The sequence below is a fragment of the Perognathus longimembris genome, chromosome 20, assembly GCF_023159225.1.
Source record: "Perognathus longimembris pacificus isolate PPM17 chromosome 20, ASM2315922v1, whole genome shotgun sequence".
NCBI classification, from domain to species: domain Eukaryota; kingdom Metazoa; phylum Chordata; class Mammalia; order Rodentia; family Heteromyidae; genus Perognathus; species Perognathus longimembris.
Window position 1 is genome coordinate 923,148 of NC_063180.1, and position 8,802 is coordinate 931,949.

The 8,802-nt window shown below is 38.3% G+C and overlaps 1 pseudogene; it reads right to left on the minus strand.

Moving 5' to 3' along the window:
- Window positions 1-8,054: 8,054 nt before the first annotated feature.
- Window positions 8,055-8,477, minus strand: LOC125368449 (annotated as a pseudogene).
- Between the last annotated feature and the right edge of the window lie 325 nt (window positions 8,478-8,802).

The following is an 8,802-nucleotide window of genomic DNA, read 5'->3' on the forward strand; positions in this document are numbered from 1 at the left end:
AAGGGTGAGAAGTCTCTGGTGAAGAAGGCACTGGAGAATGACTGCGTGGTAACAGTCAGCTTCCTGGGGCAGAGTTGGCTTCCTGGTTCACAGCAGACTTCATGGATCATAGCTGCTGGGGTTTTTTATTCCCTCTTTACATGGCCAAACATGGAAGAGATCTCTCTTGAGATTTTAATATGAACATTAGCCCCACTCTTGAAGTTCCCACTTTCATGACTTTATTTAATTGTTTCCCAGACACCTTCCACCCTAAAATCGTCACATCTTAGGCCAAGGTCTCAGTACATATGTTTAGGGGGATGTGAACATTCTGTCTGGAACAGTTCCACCAAAAACCACTCAGCCCTGTGCTCCAATCCTCACTCCCATAGTGCCCTTAATTGCCCACATTAGCAACAGTTTTCCAGAGCGTGGCACTCAAGCAACTTCTACCACTGTGTCCCTATGAGTAGAGAGGCAGAACCACTCCAAGCTTATGCCCCACTTTGGCAGTCCTTTGCCAGTGGCTGATTGGAGCAGGGTATAAAAACAATAGCCTGAGAAATTGATAGACATAATTTGTATTCCAAAATTCTCTCTTGCAATCAATGGGACTTTTCTGCAGATCACATCTTTACTTGGGTTCTTCTTATTGTCTGCCTTGCATCCCTCCTTTTCCTGACAGCACATCACTAAAAAGCACTTTCAATGAATGATTCAAGGTCTACTTCTAACCTTTAATTCTGACATTCAAGAAACTAAAAGCTCAACACTCCTATCTGTCATGGTCACAGTTATACTTATAGCCCCACATAGCAAAAATGCATGTAAACTTATGTGTATAATACAATGTACAAAAATATTCATAAGATCATTATACTTTATAGTCTCAAAGTAAAAACAACTCACATGTCCATTAACTTATCTCAAAGGAGAAATTAAACAATGGAACACTACTACACAGCCATTAAAGTAACAAACCACAACCTCATCCAATAGTGTGCCAAATGACAAATCCATGGTTGAGAGGAAGAAACCAAGTACAGGGGCACACAGCTCCCTTCATTTACATAAAATGCAGCCAGACCAATCCGTGAATGGCTCTTCAGTTGTCACAGTACATCTTGTGAGACTAGATAATTTTGCATGATAATCAAGTCAGGACAGTGTTGACTAGCCAGTGATTCCTAAGGGCTATGGGGAGACATTTAGGATTGTGGTTGCTGCTTGCCTGGATGGTTCCAGTTTATAAAAAAAATCAATTGAGTTAGACACTTATGATTTGAACCCTTTTCTGTAAGTGCATAATTCATCAGTATATTTGTTGAAGTATGAAATAATGAAGTGTTGAATTTCTTCAGTTTTTCTGCATATATGATATAAGTTCATTGCGATATCGTCTTAGTGTTCAACTATTCTCACACTGTTGAGGTACATCTTTCTTGAGTATATCAAATGTGTCTGCTAAACACTTAGACTTTCTTGTGATTATTATGTGTACTTTAGTGAAATGAGCCTACGGTTGTCTTGTTCTGTTCCTATATGCTTTTGGAATTGTGATTAATTTATAAGCTGAGTGACTTGATGCCCTTTTTCTTTTTTTACTCTCTGTAATAACTAGAATAAGATAAGAAAAACCACCACACTGGTAGTTTAATGGAGCTTGCAAACTATTTAGATCTGGGGGTTCTTGTGTGAATGAGACAGACAGAAACAGAAAATGGGACTTGACTTTTTCTCTTTTTATTTAGTGTTTATTCAAGTGTTAAAAATGTTTAAAGTTTTCATCTTCCTTTAACTATAGCATTATATAATTTTCAAAGATGTTTGTGAGTTTGTTAACAGAGTTTCGCTTGTACTTTTACAGTCTTATTTTTCTCCTTTTTATTTATTTTGATCACCTGGAATTTATTTGGAAGGAAGGTGGGAGTGTGGTTCTACCTTTAGGTTTCTCCCTCTTGGCTACCCAGTTGTCATTGTGTCCCTTACTGAATAATGTATCTTCTCAGGGAAGCTGATTGTTGTCTAAAACAGAACTATGAATGGCAGTTGCTTTGCTCACTGGAAACATCAATGGAGTTAGAGGAGCTGAAAAATATAGAAGAGTTGCAATCCCCCTTGCCATTTCTTCCATTGTGAAATTAGAACAAAAGAATAAGCAAATATTCCCATAAGCATATCCAGATTGACCCCCTGCCTGCATGCTTCCTGATAGCAGAGACTAGTCAATCAGCATCAATCACATAGCGGGGAACTCAACAGAAGATCATGTTGTGGTACTTAGTATATGAGGTTGTTACAACATCAGATGTACTATCTATTTTCTTCCTTTCGATTTTATTCCACAATGTCATGACAAATAAGCAGACAATTTTGTGCAAATCAGAATGCACCTGTGACTTCTTTTTTAGGAACTCTGCTTGGCACTCCGGTGGGAAAATCTTCAAGGCTCCAACTTTGGTAGTAGCAGGTGGGGAAGGCAGAGCAGCTGGTCCCTGGCAGGGGCCTCGGCACAGAAGAGCACAGAGTGGAACCTACAAGACATCAATCCAAGTTGTGATCTGGGATAGCCTTTAGAATATCTATAGTAAGATGAGGAGTGAAAAGGAAGATTTTTTTCCTCTGTGATGAACAACTCCCTTTCCTTTCCTTCCCTCTCATATGTGTGGACACTAGGCTGCATTTAGTGAGGAGACACTGCCTCTAGTGCTCATCAGAGGAAAAGGGAAGAGGAAATATGCCTTTAATAAAGTTGTAAATGTTCCTCCCCTATCTGAATTGGGTCATTTGGGCTTGGTGTTTACTCTTAGACTAATAACAGGCCAACAAGGGATCCCACACACAATATTGGCTTAAACTTTGCTTTCTAGGCTGACCAAAAACAAGTGAACTGGCTCTCCAGTTCACTTGCCTATTCTTATTGGGGTCAGGCCCTTCTGGAAGGATTATATTCTTGAACCAAAGTGGACACGTTCTGGCAAGAAGGAATGATGAAATATGTACCAAGTGCCTTTGTGAGCAAATGTTTTTTTGAATAATGGTGATTATGTATATATATATATGTTTGCATATATACATATATATGTATGTATGTATATATATGTGCATGTATGTCACAAAATTGCATTTAAACATGTTAAGTGTAATATCCACATATATGTATATGTATATACTTATATGTATGCACATTCATATATGAGCACATACATACAAATGTATACTTGTGTGCGTGCACATTGTGCATATGTACATATGTGTGTATATGTATATATGCATAGGTGTGTATAAACATGTATATATGTGCATACATATATATATATATATACATACATACATATATATACTGTTGTGCAAGCCTTATCACCCCAAACAAACACTCTGTAACCATTAGGCAAATACTCCTCAATTCCCCTTCCCTTACTCTTCTCTTTTGCAACTTCTGGTCTACTTTTGGTGTAGATGAATTAGCTTACATATAAGTGCAAGCATGTAACAAGTATCCTTTTGTCTGTATCTTATTTCGCTAGACATGTTTTCAAGGTTCCTCCATGTGTCAGAACTTCATTCCTTTCTATGGCTGAATAATATTCTATTACACATACATAACTCATTTAGTTGACCCTTTCATTTGTTCTTGGACAGTTGCTTTGTGTTCCTTTTCTGGTTGTTGTGAAAAATGCTTCAATTAACCTTATCCTGAAAGTATCTGTTTGAGTTGTTTTCAATTATTTCGGGTGAATAGCTACAAGATTTTTTAAAATTTAATTTATTTATTAATTGAACAAATTATTTTTTGACAAGGTGTTGTGCAAAAAGGGTACAGTTACACAGTAGGGCAGTGTGTACATTTCTTGTGATATCTTATGCCCTGTTTTTCTTTCCCTTCTCTAGGTCAGGTAGACACATATACACTGTACAATGTATCAAGAACATATACAGTAGCCACGTGGCCAAGCCCAAGAAAATTCGCCTAGGGATTTAAATGTAATGTCGATATTTAGACCATATGTCGACAGTAGTCTTATATGAACGTACATAACTAGCTTTTGAGCTATTGTATTCCACTGAGAGGTCAATTTTTGACCTTTATATGTTGAGTAGTTGTTTGGTTTTAGTTACATACTGTTGGGTCACTGCCCCAATCCTGTGGAAATACTATTTGACAAGCAGTTTTTGGTTTCACAGACCTGGTCTCTACTGTCTCTCCATCTCCCTTTCTTAACAGTCATATATCAGGGAGATCACGCCCCTTTGTTTTCTGTGCTCTAGGCTTGTCTCGCTCAACATTATTTGTTCGAGTTCTGACCATTTCCCTACAAATAACAATATTTCACCATTCCTAATCGCTATGTAGTATACCATTGTGTATAGATACCATATTATTTGGATCCATTCATCTGTGGAGGGGCATCTGGGTTGTTTCCATATTTTGGCTATTGTGAATTGTGCTGCAATAAACATGGAAGTACAAATGTCTTTTTGATATCTTGGGTTTTGCTGTTTAGGATAGATGCCTAGGAGTGGTATGGCTGGGTCATAGGGTAGGTCTATAATGAGCTTTTTGAGAAACCTCCATACTGTTCTCCAAAGTGGTTGTACTAATTTGCACTCCCACCAACAATGGAGAAGGGTTACTCTTTCCCCGCACCCCCTCCAGCATTTGTTGTTGCCTGAGTTCAGAGTATAGGCCATTCTAACTGGGGTGACGTGGTATCTCAGGGTTGTTTTTATTTGCATTTCCTTTACTACCAGGGATGTTGAACATTTCCTCATATGTTTCTTTGCCATTTTTATTTCTTCTCTTGTGAAGTCTCTCTTTAGCTCTTTTGCCCATTTCCTAATTGGTTTATTGGGCTTGGAGGGGCTTAGTTTTTTGAGTTCTCTGTAGATGACAGATATCAGGTCTTTGTCTGTTGCTGTGCCGGTAAAGATCCTTTCCTATATTGTTGGCTGTCTTTCTGTTTTGGTGGCTATGTCCTTAGCTGTGCAGAAACTTTTTAATTTGTAGTAGTCCCATTTGTCGAGTCTCTCCCCTACTTGTTGTGCCCCTGGGACTCTATTCAGGAAGTTCCTTCCTGTGCCTATAAGTTCTAGCGTCTTTCCTACTCTGTCCTTCAGTAGTTTCAAGGATTCAGGTCTGATATTGAGGTCCTTGATCCATTTTGAGTTGATCTTGGTGCATGGTGATAGGCTTGGGTCTACTTTGAGTTTTCTGCATATGGCTGCCCAGTTCTCCCAGCACCAGTAGTTGAAGAGGCTATGTTTATTCCATTGTATGTCTTTAGCTCCTTTGTCCAATATCAGCTGACTGTAAGAGTGCAGTTTTATTTCTGGATCTTCAATTCTAATCCATTGGTCTTCCAATCTGTTTTTATACTAATACCATGCTGTTTTTGTTATGATGGCCCTGTAGTAGAGCTTGAAGTCTGGTATTGTGATACCTCCTGCACTATTTTTTTTTTTTTTTGCCTAGAATTGCTTTGGCTATTCTAGGTCTTTTGCTGTTCCATATGAATTTATGGATTGGTTTCTCTATTTCAGTGAAGAATGTGACTGGGATTTAGATAGGGATTGCATTTAATTTGTATAACAATTTGGGCAATATGGCCATTTTCACTATATTGATTCTGCCTACCCATGAGCATGGGAGGTCTTTCCACCTCCTTGTGTCTTCTTTGATTTCCCTTATTAGATTTTTATAGTTTTCATTAAATAGGTCCGTCACGTCCTTGGTTAAATTGATCCCTAGGTACTTTATTCTATTTTTGGCTACTGTAAATGGAATTGTTTCCATAATTTCCTTTTCTGTTTGTATATTACTGGTGTACAGAAAAGCTGCTGACTTTTGTGGATTGATTCTGTATCCTGCTACTTTGCCAAAATGGTTTATTAGGTGTAGGAGTTTGGGGACTGAGTTTTTTGCGTCCTTCAGATATAAGATCATGTTGTCTGCGAATAGGGATAACTTGATTTCTTCCTTGCCGATGTGGATCCCTTTGATGTCCTCCTCTTGCCTTATTGCTATGGCTAGGATTCCAGCACTATGTTGAAAAGAAGTGGGGAGAGTGGGCATCCTTGTCTTGTTCCTGAGTTTAGGGGGAATGATTTAAATTTCTCTCTATTTAATATGATGTTACCAGTTGGTCTGTTGTATATGGCTTTTATTGTTTTGAGGAATGTTCCATCTATTCCTGTTCTCTCCAAAGCTTTTAATAAGTATGGATGTTGTATTTTGTCAAAGGCTTTGTGGGCATCGACTGAGATAACAATCTTATTCTTGATTTTAGTTCTGTTTATGTGGTGAATTACATTGATTGACTTACGTATGCGGAACCATCCTTGTGACTGTGGAATGAAGCCTACTTGGTCATGATGTATAATTTTCTTTCTTTTTTTTTTTGGCCAGTCCTGGGCCTTGAACTCAGCGCCTGAGCACTGTCCCTGGCTTCTTTTTTCTGAAGGCTAGCACTCTGCCGCTTGAGCCACAGCACCATTTCTGGCCGTTTTCTGTATATGTGGTGCTGGGGAATCGAACACAGGGCCTCATATATACAAGGCAAGCACTCTTGCCACTAGGCCACATCCCCAGCCCCTATGATGTGTAATTTTCTTGATCAGTTTCTGGATCCTTTTAGCTAATATTTTATTGAGGAGCTTTGCGTCTGTGTTCATTAGTGATATTGGTCTGTAGTTCTCTTTTTTTTTGTTGGGTCTTTGCCTGGTTTGGGAATGAGTATTATATTAGGTTCATAGCATGAGTTTGGGATTTCTTCCTCTGTTTCTATTTCACAGAAGAGTTTGAGGAGTATTGGTATTAGCTCCTCAGTAAAGGTTTTGTAGAATTTGTTGGTGAATCCATCTGGACCTGAGCTTTTCTTTGTTGGGAGGTTCTTGATTACCTCCTGTATCTCACTGTAAGTTATTGGTTTATTTAGTTGATTTATTTCTTCTTGGTTCAGTTTGGGCAGTTTATACTTCTCTAAGAATTGATCCATTTCTGTGAAATTATTGTTTTTTGCTGAGTAGAGGTTCTGGTAATAGCTCCTTATGATTGTTTGAATATCGTGTGTACTTGTAATTTTTCCGGTGGAGTCCTTGATTTTACATATATGAGTCTCTTCTTTTTTTTTGTAAGTCTTGCAAGGGGTCTGTCAATTTTGTTTATTTTCTCAGAGAACCAGCTTTTAGTCTTATTTATTTGTTGAATGGTCTATTTTCAATCAAATTTATCTCTTCTTTAATCTTTGTGATCTCTCCCCTCCTAGTCGTTTTAGATTCTGTCATTTCTTGTTTTTCCAGTTGTTTTAGTTTCATCGTGAGGTTATTCACCTGCTCTGCTTCCATTCTTTTAATGTGAGTGCTGAGGGCAATGATCTTGCCCCTCAGTACTGCCTTAGCTTTGTCCCATTGGTTTCTTTTTTTTTTTTTCAGTTTTTACAAATATTGTTTATTTTAATGAGGCTGGTACAGACAATGTCGATTTAAAACCCATGTCCCAGACCAAAAAGTACAAATAAAATCAAAAGGAGCACTGTTCTGTTGTATACACTTCTTCACCAACAACTTTATTAACTTCTAATGAAAATTAGAACTTTTCTGGGTTCTTCTGACAAGATTTTTTTTAAAAATCTTAAAACAATTTCTCTTCAGTGACGCCATCTTTGGAGTTAAGCATTACTCTTACCATGTCTGCCAGCTTGATTCCAATCCTGATATATTCCTCTTCTTTTGGTCCAAACCTTCAGACTTTAAAAAGTAGCTTCAAGTTAAGGAAAGGTCATTTTCCTACAGTTCAGTTCTATGAAAAACTTCCATCTACCCCTGAAAGTCATAGTCCAGGAGTGGGGCAATCACATGCTAGAACTTCAGGGCCAATTGGAAAGTCTTTGTGAACACTCGCATTGTTCGATCTTACCTAAAATTGCAGTCCTGAAAAGTGGCCTCTCTGTGAACATACGTCATTTTTTTAAATGAGAGGGCAATGTGAAGGGGGCTGAGTTTTGATCACCAAAATTCAGCACAATGAAAACAAATGATAATGAATAATGAGCACTAGATTTGAAATGAACAGATGTTTTAAAAAGATGGAGTGCCAGTATTCAGTTCCATTTTGAACACCACATTACAAAAGAAATATTTTTAAAAATAAAAAAGGATTGAGGCAAAAGAAAAAGAAATAAAAGGAATATCTAAACCGTTGAATGACCCCCCGTTTGTTCCTGATAAACTTCAATCACATCTTCTTCCTCCATTCCCAGTTCTTTTGGAGTATGATTATCAGCAATTCTCTGACCTTCAAAGAGAAACCTGAGTGAATTCATTGGAACTCCCTGTCTTTGACAGTATGATTCTTTGAGTTTCTTGAGATGTGTTGTCATTTTCACTTTGAAGTGAATCTCACTGCTATCCTGTCCAATGACTTTGAGTTTAATGTATTCTCCCTCCTTCTTATCCCCCAAGTCCTCGGTTGAAGGTTTTGCCTCCTAGTCAGACATGGTGACTATGGCTTCACCCGGAGAACTCTGCACAGCGGCGGCTTCGGGCGGACAGAACCTCGTTCCGGGGTTTACAAATCCGTCTCTTTTCCCCACAGCACAACACCGTGGCTGTCCCATAGGTTTCTTTGTGATGTATTTTCATTGTCATTGTGGCTTATGAATTCATTGATTTCATCTTTAATTTGGTCTGTGGCCCAAGTGTTGGATAACAGTGTGGGACTTAGCCTCCAAGAATGTGTAAAGCCTCTGTGGTAACCGTTGTTATTGAGGGTTACCTTTAATCCACTGTGATCAGATATAATACATGGGATGACATCAATAC